The 12,349-nt window shown below is 34.5% G+C and overlaps 1 pseudogene; it reads left to right on the plus strand.

Moving 5' to 3' along the window:
• Positions 1 to 302: 302 nt before the first annotated feature.
• LOC107503934 lies at positions 303 to 8,674 on the plus strand (annotated as a pseudogene).
• The last annotated feature ends 3,675 nt before the right edge of the window (positions 8,675 to 12,349 follow it).

Here is a 12,349-nt window from a genome sequence, read left to right on the forward strand (position 1 = left end):
TAGCATTTGGGAAACAGAAAATTAAAGCCTGATACTTTTTTTTCCCTCAATTACTTCCTTTGCATCTTTATAAATGTTCTAAATTCATAATGCATTTATGAAGTTCATAATACATGTCAAGCACTGTTCTAAATGATCAAGAAACAAAAACAAACAGGACACAGTTTCTTCCCAAAAGGAACCAATAGGCTGGGTGCAAAAGCCAATACGTGCCATGCAAGAAGTATGACCAGGATACTCTAGGGACATAACTAAGTGTATGACTGATTATACCAGTGGAGTCTAGGAAAGATGTCATTAAGATGGCACTGCTTGAGGTAAGTATTGAGAAAGAAGAGGTCATATGATCAGAGAGAGGAATTAGAGGTTCGATAAAAGAGAGACAGGACCAGGCATTTGAAACATTGAAGAAACATTAATAAAACTATGGAGGCTTTAAACAACATGCTACATATCGGAGGAACTGAGGGCTATGGCTTTGGTTGTAAAAAAGTCATAGTGAAATATGACTTTAGAGGTAGAGTAAAAGAGCCAGTTAGTGGAAGGTCTTATATTTCATACTAAGGAATAAAAAATGTAGTACATTATTTGAGTAATTATGATGTGTTAGGTTCTATTATAGACTCTACTTGCATAACCTCATTTGATTCTCACAAAAATCTTATCAGTTTGGTAGGATTTTTATTCCATTTTAAGCATGAGAAAACTGAAATACAATGGTTTAATAACTAACCCAAGCCCACACAGCTAGAAAGTGGGGATACCAGGAGGTCTGACGCAACAAATTAGGCTCATAAACCCCAGGCTGATTTCCTTCAACAGTGTGTGCTTTATTACATCAAAAATGATGAACCATTAAAAGGTGTTAAGTACAAGAAAATATGACTCTTTTAGTAGTAAAGATAAGGCAAGATTAAAATTGAGATAGAAGGCAGTAAAAAATGAGAATATGAAATGCCAATAAATTATATGAAGGAAGGAGAAGATATACTACTCAGAATGATTAAGTAAAGGAGGGCATATCTGTTAGTTTTTGTTGCACAATTAACCACTCTAAAATTTATTGGCTTAAAATAGCATGCATTTATTTAAATTAAAAAATTATGTGTTAGCTAGGGTCAGGAAGGTTTAGAAGGGTCCTGCTCATGTGTCTAAGTAACCTGGATGGTCAGCTGTAAGATAGCTCTGCTGATTTGGGTTGGACTCTCTCACATGTCTGAAGCCTCAGCAGGGATAAATTAGTTGATTCATCTTTGTTCCACATGGCTCCTTGTCCCCAGTCAGGCTAGCACAGGCCTGTTCTCATGGTAGCATGACAGTGGTCTTAGCAAGAACACAGAAATGTGCAACGTTGCTTGATACTGAGGCTTGGAAATGACACTATCATCTATTAATCAAATGAAATGACAAGGCGTTTCTCCAAAGAGATACAGAACTAGACAATAAGAACGTGAAAAGATGTCAATTCATTATCTATAAGAAAATGTAAATCAACACCATAGCGACATGCCACATCATAGTCATTAGAATTGCTATATAACATGTTGGAAGGAATGCAAATAAAGTAAAACTCTTACATCCTGCTGATGAAAATGTAATATGGTGCAGCCACTTTAGAAAACAGTTCCTCAAAAAGTTAAACATAGAGTTACCACATGACTCAGTAATTCCACTTCTAGGCATAAACTAAAGAGAAACAAATGCTTATGTCCATGCAAAAATGTGTACATGAATGTTTAAAGCAGCATATTCATAATACCAAAAAGTGGAAACACTCAAATATGTCAACTAATGAACAGATAAATAAAAAGTGATATATCTATACAATGAAATATTACTTGTCAATAAAAAATAACAAATTACTAAATCATGCTACAACGTGAATGAATCTTGAAAACAGTACTCCAAGTCAAAGAAACCAGACATAAAGACTACGTATTGTATGATCCCATTTATATGAAATATACAGAATAGGCAAATTTATAAAGACACAATTAGATTGGTCGTTTCTTAAGTTTGATGGGCTGGAAGGCTAATGGGAGCGACTATTAATGGGTATATTCATTACTCTTGAGGGTAATGAAAATGTTCTAAAAGTGACGGTAAGGATGGTTGCACAGCTCTATGACTACTAAAAAGTATTGAGTTGTACAACTTGAATGGTCCCATTTTATAGTATATGAAGTGTATCTGAATCAAGCTGTTAGATTGAAAAAAAGATTCATTGTGTTGAAGATAGAAGGAAACTGAAATGACTTTAGAATTATAAATCTGCAAATATGGTTATTATACTTGATACTAGAAAAAAATTTTAAGTTTAATATGTAAATATTTGGAACAAAGAAAAAATATAAAATATATATTATTATGTTACATACACAGATACACACACAATGTCACAATACACATTCAGATTCAGGGAAAGGAGAAATAGATGCATCTCTTAGAGTAAGGAGTTGTAAAGTCACATTTTAAGTGGTGGAGAGTGAGAGAAGTAAATAATCGTCACCATTTATTGAAATCTAATTGATGAGGAAAAGGAAAAGAAAGCACCAATAATGACTCCCTGGTTTATTGCCTAAGAAACTGGGTGAATAATGGTGCCATTTAGAGATGGGTCCAGTAGGGCCTCACACTGGTTTTTCCCAGAAAGTAAATAAGAGTTTCCATGTGTGTTTCCTGTGGTATGAAAGATAAAACTATATAAATAACACAATAACAACTCCAAAAATTGTAGTAGATATTCAACATTAGACAATTACGAAAAACTTGTTATTGAAAACTATCTGCTGTATGATACATCAGCAGAATCTGCTGAACTTTTGTATCAAACACTGACAGAAAGTATGAAAATAAACCATGATTTCCTTTGAGGTCTGAAGACATATAAACTCCACTCACATCTGTCAAATCAGCCTTCTTGTGGAAATTCTCAAAAATAAAACCATTGTCAAAGATGCTATATAAATAGCATTTATATAAATAGATGGTATATTCACTTATTTCCTTCTAGGAATAGGAAAAAAGCAGAGTGAGTTGCAAGAAAGTCTTCGAGGTCAGGATATATGACTGAGGCCATTGACTGTCTGGAACTAGGACACACTTCTATATGGCAGAAAGTAAGTCAAAGTAGTTGCCTTGGTTCCTCAACTTGCATTCTTTGCTTAGTTTGAAGGAGATTATCAAGACTATCAACTGGTGTCATAAATGTGGTTCACTTTTTAAATACAATTGCTTCTAATTCCTGATTCCTATGATTCCTATATTTAGTGCAAGTTTCCCATTAGCAAAAATATGAACTTAGTTTTTTCACCCTGTTATTCAAGCTTTTTCCTAGCCTGCTCCATGTCATGTCTTGGCCCATATTTTTCAAATTTCTCTTAAATTTAGCCACTGCTATTGTCCAAGTGATCTATATGCCGTGCACAAACACATCCTGTCCTCCTTTGCTTCTTTGTTCACCTCTTTGTTCTCTGCCTGTGCATCCTCCTCATTATCCCAACTTTTCCCAAATCTTACTTGTTCTTCGACTCATGACTCTAATACCAACCGACTCCAACAGCTGCTTATAATTTTTATATTTACTGAATTTCCGCTCAATTTTGTACTTCACTCTTGCACTTATTCCACCCTGCCTTCTACTAAAGTTTGTATTTGTTGTCAGAGTTGGAGAATGGGGGTGGGGCTAACAGGCGAAAGTAGTCAAAGGATACAAACTTCTAGATATAAGGTGAATAAGTTCTGGGGTTATAACATACAGATGGTAACTAGTTAACAATACTGTATTGTATTTTGAAAGTTGCTAGGAGAGTATATTTTAAAAATTCTCACAACAAAAAGAAAAATATTGTAACTAGGTGAAGTGATGGATATGTTAATTAGCCCGATTGTGGTTATTATTTTGCAATATATGCATATATACATATACCTTAAAAGATATCAATTTTATCTCAAAGGGGCTTGGGGGAAATCTTGAATAAAAAATATATATTTTTTGGTTTTTGGTTTATCTTCTATTTCCTTGTGCATTCCCCAAGGATTCATGAATTCATTGTTGTTCAAGATAGAGTTGCCAAGAATAGGAAGTGAGGAGTCAGACTAGAGCTCTCCTTTTTCCAACAAAACAGTTCAATTTTTATCTGTTTCGTATAACAGGCTATAGGCTTCCACAGAAGGTTTTATTTGAAGAAAAAGTTTTGTAAACTAAAAATCTGTTTGAAAACTACAGTTTACTTATTTTTGAATCCCCTGCTGTTCCAATCACAATCCTTTTCCCCTGGTAGTGGGCAGAAATACATATATATGTATGAGCAAAAATTAGTATAAGGATAAAATTATCCTCTACTTGTTAGAAGGTAACAATACAGAAATAAGAAAACTCTTATTCAATCATTTGACATATATTATTGATAACAGCAAAATTATTTGCTAAAAATATAGAAGCAGCAAGTCAGCAAAAAAATAAGGGCTATTAAGAAAGATAATTGCCAGTGATAGGTTCATTCTGGATCAAACAGCCATAGAAAAAACATGATCAGAACTTCCCTAAAATGATCAGAAAGTCTTAAAATAAGTGGCAAGCTAAGATGTGAGCAAGAATTAAATTATAGTGTATATCGCCCCTGCAGTCTGGACCTGAAAAAATGACCATAACTATTCCATTCCAAGCCTTTATCTTTGCTTTACCCACAAAATAGGCAAATAATGTGCCTCCAAAGAGGTCTTTATCTGAACCCCCAAGACCTGTGAAAATATCATATTATGTGGCAAGAGTTACAGTTGTAAATGAAATTAAGTTTGCTAATCAGCTGAAGTTAAAATAAGGAATTATCCTGGATTATCCAGGTGGGTTCAATGTAATCATTAAGGGTCCCTTAAACTGGAAGAGGGGTACGGTAGTATCAGATCCAAAGAGATGTCATTGTGAGAAAGACACACGGCTTTGAAGATTGAAGGAGTCAATGAGCCAAGGAATCCAGGAAAACTCTGGAGTCTGGAAAAGGTAAAAAAATAGATTCTCCCTTGGAACCTTCAAGAAGAAATGCAGCCCCACCAACATCTTGATTTTAGCCCAATGAACCCCATTTCGGACTTCCGATTCTCATAATTGTAAGATAATAAATTATCTTCAAGCTGATGTAAGCTTGAAGTTTGTGGTAATTGTATTATAGTAGCAATAGAAAACTAATACAGTCACAAAATTTATTCCAACCTTCTCATGGGACCTCAACACTGCTCTCTCCCTATTAAATATCTTTTCTATTTCAATCACCTATCATGACTCCTAAACTATCTTTCTTTGTAGGATAATTATAATTTGATAAGATAGTGATGTTTTCTATAAATTGCTTTGTCAAAAACAATTACTAGGAAAGATATTACCAAAGACTTAATGAATATTTAAGTCATGATTATACAATTATTTTAATTAATGTCATCCAGATACCAATTTAGAAGCAAAATATATTTTTAAATTCTCAGCTCATAATTATTTCTGTGAGATTTTATTTTTGAGAAGACAAACTTGTTGTTTGTTTTATAAGTTGATCTCTTCTTTAAGAACAAACTACTAAAGAAAATTTACCATTGTTTGTTTACTCTTCCAACAATAGGTATATAAGTGAAGCATAAGGGAATAGAGAAAATAAAAGTGATATCTCACTTCTAACACAACTTCACCAAGATATTAAAAATGTGTTTAAATGCCTACAAAGATCAACACAATTGAGTATTGAAGAACTAAAATTAATGTTCATGGGTAGATTGTTTCTGTTTCAAAAATGCTTTCATTTCAGTACCTCGTAGAAAATGTGAGACTCTTTTTAGCTAGACAATAAAAAATCATCACCAGATAAGATTTGGCAGTGTACTAAACTTTACTAGCCTACTCCTCACATAGGTTAGTTCTGAGGATCAAAGGAGATAAGTTGATCTAGCAGCTGAAGTAGTATCTGCTACTTAGTACCTGTTTAACAACTTAACAATAACTACTATTTAAGAGGAACCACTAAAAATTTTGTAACATGGGTAGAGGCATGATCTTGAAGTTTGAAATTAAAATCTCCTCTGATTCCAAAGGGAAAGTAGGACTGAAAAAGAAGTGAGAGTAGAAGCAGATAAACCAGTTAGGCTGTTGCTTGAATAACCCATGCAAGAAATGACAGAGACCCAAAGTTATTAACAAAAGGGACTAAAAGAAGGAGGCATATTCAAGAGATTTAGGTGCTAAAATCAATTGGCCTTCAAGTTATATCTTTACTACTTTATGTTAGAATAATTTCAACTGTAAGTAAGAGAATAATTTTGGGTCATTTTCTTATGCAGTTGTTCTCTTTTTCATGGTCTTAAGCATCAGCCTTGAGCATCATATCTTCAAATAGCAATGTTCAAACAGGAAGGAAGGGAGAAGCCCATTGAACACTCATTTCTGTCTTTCTTTCTTTCTTTCTTTCTTTCTTTCTTTCTTTCTTTCTTTCTTTCTCTTTCTTTCTTTCTTTCTTTTTATCTCCTTCCTTCCTTCCTTCCTTCCTTCCTTCCTTCCTTCCTTCCTTCCTTCCTTCCTTCTTTCCTTCCTTCCTTCCTTTTTTTCAACAAGAGAGGAAGATCTTACCTAGAAGACTTTAGACAGATTCCCCACATATCCTATTGACCAGAATTGGGCCAAATGCCCATGCCTCAAATGCACGGAACCTTAAAAAATGAAATCTGGCCCTTGCAGCTTCTATAATGAGAGATAGATTCTAAGAGTAGTGGAGAAAAGATTGGAACTGGCTTTTAAGAGAAACAACAGTTGTGTCTCTTAGACTATTTGATTAGATATGGAGGCTGAGAAAGAAGGGAAAGTCAAAATACCTGCTTTGACATATAGTATTGTCATTCACTGAACTAAGCAAGAGGAACAGGTTTGGGGAAGGGAATGATGAAATATCTTTAAACATATTTGAATTTCTAATTAGAAAGCTCAGAGTTCAGTTTCATAGGGGCCTAGAGCTCAAAACTGAGAGCTAAGCTAGAGTTATGAGTTTGAGAAAATATAACCGAAGTCACACAGTAAAAGGGTTTGTCCAGATACAGTGTGTAAAGTTATTAAGAAGAGCCGAAGAGGAAATTTTGGAAAAAAAGAAGTCCGTCTGAGAGATGGAAAGGGAAAGCGAGAGAGAGAGAGCAACATTTTAAGATGGAAAAGAGATCAATGGGTACTAGGTACTTCCCAAAGACTCTCTCATTAACAGATACTTCCCAGAGACCATACAAATATGTGGTCTCTATGGTGACCATTGCCAAGGAAGAAATATATATAAGAAGATATTTATAGATAAATTATTTTTTTGGTTATTTGTTATGCTATTTGTTTTTTAATGAGCGGAAGAGAGAGCTGGAACAGAGGAGTTAGAGTGATCTGTAATGGCTATGCAACTGTAATATACAATTGTCAGGAAATGTCTGTGCCTTGGATCTTTGTAGAACTAGCACGGCCACCTACCAAGAGTCTAGGATGGTCAATAGAATCCTTCCTTCTCCCCCAAATATAAAACATTGGATCTTATTTTTACATTTCCATTGCTTGATTATTATTGCAATTTTGCATTCTGGAAAATAAATTTCCTTTATCAAGGCTAATTTTCTTACCCTAATTTGTTTCAGTTCATTACTTACAAAAATGGGGGAAATAAAATTTAAGAAATATACTATCCAAATAAAAGCACAATACCTATGACAGTGACCTCAGACAAAGCCCCACCCTGTTAACGTGGAAGAGTTGCCATTAAAGAAAAAAAAATCTAAAATTTAACATCACTCTATTTTGTTTTACTTTTTCAGTTCTCTGACAAATCTTTTAAGAATTATAAATACAAGTGGATACTAAGTTTTATGTTGTAGTAAATTTCAGTTTAATGGCTTTTTTATAGTCTTTACTGTGTTACCACTCTAGAAGGTCAGCCAGAGTAACCTGCTATCCATAAAGAACAACTGGAAAAAGTAAAACCCACAGTTTATAAGAAAAAGCAGTACTGTTGGCACAGCAGGTTCAATCATGCCCTCTTGTGCATAAATGTAGCATAGCAGCTCCTATTTTAAATTAATATAAATTGAACCCATGATGTGCCAAGTTCCATGACAGGTGCTGAAGATACAGCTCTGGACAAGATGTAAAAGGTCCTTATGTTAATGGAGATTATTTAGAGCATACTTTATTATTTATAGAAATTAAAATCTATTTCAAAACCTCTGTTTGAAGATTGAGCATCTCTTCCCCCTTTCCTCAGCTGCCTATGAGGTGCTCAGTCTTTCTGGCAGCTAGGGTTGCTCCTGGCAGTGCTTGCCCAACACTAGCCTATGCCATAGCCTCTGTCTGGGAGCTTGCCAGCATCTACTCAGCTCTCATACAGCACAACAATGAGGTGACAGTTAAGGAGAAGAAGATCAGTACCCTCATTAAAGCAGCTGGTGTAAAGTTTGAACCATTCTGACCAGGCTGGTTTGCAAAGGCTCTGGCCAATATCAACATTGGGAGCTTTATCTGCAAGATAGTGTTTGTTGGACCTGTACCAGCAGAAGGTCCTGCCCTCTCCATCACTGCTGCCCCAGCTAATGAGAATCAAGTGGAAGCAAAGAAAGAAGAATCAGATCTGAGTAGTCTTACGATGGCATAAGTTTTGGTCTTTTTGACTAAATCTCTTTTGTAACACATTCAATAAAAAGCTGAACTCTGGGGGAAATAAAGATGAAGCATTTCATTATATGATACAAATGGTTTTATTGGTTAAAAAATATTATCAATAATTTCTGGTCTACAATCTTAAATTATTGATTCAGTTTGCCCCTGAACTTTTCTCCTTAACTTCTACTGGTAAAAAAATTTAGAATACACTAAATTTAGTTTTATAACTATTATTTTCAGATACAATACATTTTGATGTTTAATTCTAAGATCTTATTTAATCTTAATGTTACTTGTCATTGAGAAGCATCTGAGGCTATAATTTCACAGTTTGTGATCCTAGGAAAGCTTTATTAAGTTACAGACAAGAGACAGTTTATGTTATTAAAACTAAAATTTCCTAAATCTTATTATATATTCTTACCATCTGTATCTTCATGGTTCTTACCTAAAGAAGTCTTCCGAAAATCTCCAATTTTGATGCCTGATTTTTATAGCTTTCGAAAACAAAATTCTTGTTTTAATTAGAGGAATAGAGACTCAATTGTGATGGCTGCATATAAATGACATACTATTTGGCCCATAATGACCTTCCTGTAATGAATACAAATATGATAAGATATACACCATAGTAGGCAGATTTTGGAGAATTTAATTTTAATGAAACATTTAAATCAATAATCATCCACTCTAGCTTTTGATTACACAACAGTTAAATCATTATATTTCTATATCAAGAGATTGTCCCTTCATTCCTAAGTGTGAAGAACACTATACATTTCTCATTTAATTGGTTGCCCAATCCCTCTTACTCTTACTCTAAGAGTATTCTCTTATACTCTTAGAGGGAGTTATCTAGTTAAGGTAGTCCTATAAGTGATGACTTAATTATATCACACCCCAAAAGACTCTAAATAAACTTAAAATCTAATTTAAAACAATAAGCTGATAATACAAATACACCTTCAAATCAAGTTCTCTAGTCTCTCTTTACGATCAAAAAACTCAAAACCCTACTTACATTAAAAATCTAAACGCCCCATTTGCCTTTTAAGACTGGGTATTTCCTTAAGAAATGGATGAGATATATATATTTTCCACTTTCCCCTAGGGATGCTTTTGCCTCATCTTCCTGTATATTCAAATATCTGGCTAAAATTATAAATGAACACTTACCAAATTTTAAATTACCCTACATTGCCTGCCTTGCTTATGGAGGCCTAAGCCATGAGCCAAGGAATCTGATCAGTCAAACATTTACACCTGCATGATACAAAAGGTGAGGCAAACCTTAGTTTGAGAGTCATGAAACACACCTCAGCAGATATATCCAATACCTCTGAAAGCTTTATCATCATGTTTGAGGGAAAAGGAATCCACACATGATCACATCCTTTCTTCAACACACTGTAATAGATGTGTATCAGTGAGCAATCGATATAACAATGATGTGAAATGAACCACCACCGAGATCTTTGGAAACATGGTGGAGTGAGAGAGGTCCCCAGATCGCTTTGTTTGAAACAACAATAAGCCGAACATCTAAAACTCAACAACAAAAAAAGCCCAACTGCACACCAACACGTCTGAGCATGGAATCTGCTCATAAAAGCTACCACAGGTCATAACCTTAGGTGTCGGGCAGCACACTGGGAGAAATAAAGAAGCTGCCTCTCACAGCCCTACAAGAGCAGGAGGAGGGGAAAGAAGCGTCAAATTTGGTGAGTTCTCTTAACATTCCTGCCTGGGATAGCTGTGGCTGCAGGGCACAGTCATCAGGGGAGAAAACAAAGAAGCCAAACTGGACGCAGTTGAACAACAGCTGATTTTTGCCAGTGGCAGTTGCAAAACGGAGGCTGAACCACAGTCCCCAATCCCCAACCCAGAGTTCCCCTGTCCTTACAAGATCTGTCATCTTACAAGATCTGTCACCATGGAGCCCAGGGAAATCTAAGCAAACGCTGCCAAGACTGTCACTGACACTGACAATGACTGAAACTGAGGGTGACGAGCATGATTAAATATACAAGAAAATTTAAAAAGCGTTATTAAGACTTTATATAAAACAAGGATCCAAGGGGCTTAGACGCCACCTACTGGAAACGAAAAGAAAAGCACCTTCTTTGCATAAGGCTAAAGACAGACCTTTATATAATAAAACTTCTTTCTGGAAAAACAGCAGAATATACTTCCGTTAATGCCCAGGCAGAGAAATAGTCCATTAAATACCATGAACAACCAAGGTAACAAGGCACCTCAGAAAGAAAGGGAAAAATCTCTGGAAAATAAGCTTACAGACATACAAATATGCGACTTAAATGACAGAGTTCAGGATAGTACCTCCAAAAAAACTTAATGAGATCAAAAACAACTCAAACAACAATTTCAAGAACTGAAAAAACAACTAGATGAGCAGATAAAGGAGAATGAAACCCTCAAAGAGAACCAAATAGAACTTCTGGAGAGTTGAAAAATGAAATAGCAAGCTTGGGAAATATGGTCAACCACATGGAGGAATGGATCAGTGATATTGAAGACAGAAATTTAGGAATAAATTAAAAGAAAGGAGAGAAACACCAAAGAATGAAAAAAATAAAAGAGAAATTCAAGAATTAGCTGATACCATCAGGAGAGGAAACATAAGAATAATGGGCATTATCAAGGCAAGGAAAAGGAACAGGGATTAGAAAGCATTTTCAGACAAATAGTGGTCGAGAATTTCCCAAATCTAAGAAATAAGCTGGAGCTTGGAATTCAAGAAGTCAACAGAACACCCAATTATCTCAACCCAAAAAGGCCTTCACCAAAACGAATCGTATTAAAATATCAAAAATCAATAACAAAGGCAGAATTCTCAGGGTAGCCAGGGAGAAGAAAATGATACCTTATTAAAAAAAAAAAAACTCATTATATTATCCTTAGACTTCTCAATGCAAACCTTACAAGCCAGAAAGGAATGGAATCAAATATTTAAACTATTAAGTGAAAGGAACTACAAGCCTAGAATAATGTATCCAGCTAAGCTCTCCTTTAGATATGAAGGAGAAATTAAGAATTTTCCAGACATACAAAAATTGAGTGAATTTTCCATTATAAGGCATGCACTACAGGAAATACTGAAAAGGGTCAGTTCACATAATGTAAAATGACAAAATAAAAAATACATACTTAAGAGTAAGGCGATGAGCAGGCAGATAAAAACAGAGGAGTGCTATACTTACTCAAAACAGGGCATTATAAGCTTAAATAGAAAGAAGAGAATTGCTATAGCAAGATAGTAATGAACATTCAGCATACATAGGAACAAATTGAGATAACAATGACTGAAAAGGGGGCTATTCAAAGATCCAAAATTGCAAAAAAGGAATGGAGATAAGGTATGCGCAGAAGAAAATGGACTACTGTATATAACTATATATATATAGAACTATATATATACATAACTATATAGCTACATATATAGTTATGTATATATGTATATATAGTTATGTATATATAGTTATATATATATGTGTATGTGTGTATGTATATATGTATATGTATATACATATATGTATATGTGTATGTGTATATATATGTATGTGTATATATATGTGTATGTATGTGTGTATATATATATATAACTATCCTTTACATATTTATAACGGTAACCACACACCAAAGATTCAGAACCATTGTATACAACAT

The sequence above is a fragment of the Rousettus aegyptiacus genome, unplaced genomic scaffold (genome assembly GCF_014176215.1).
Source record: "Rousettus aegyptiacus isolate mRouAeg1 unplaced genomic scaffold, mRouAeg1.p scaffold_m13_p_10, whole genome shotgun sequence".
Classification (NCBI taxonomy): Eukaryota; Metazoa; Chordata; class Mammalia; order Chiroptera; family Pteropodidae; genus Rousettus; species Rousettus aegyptiacus.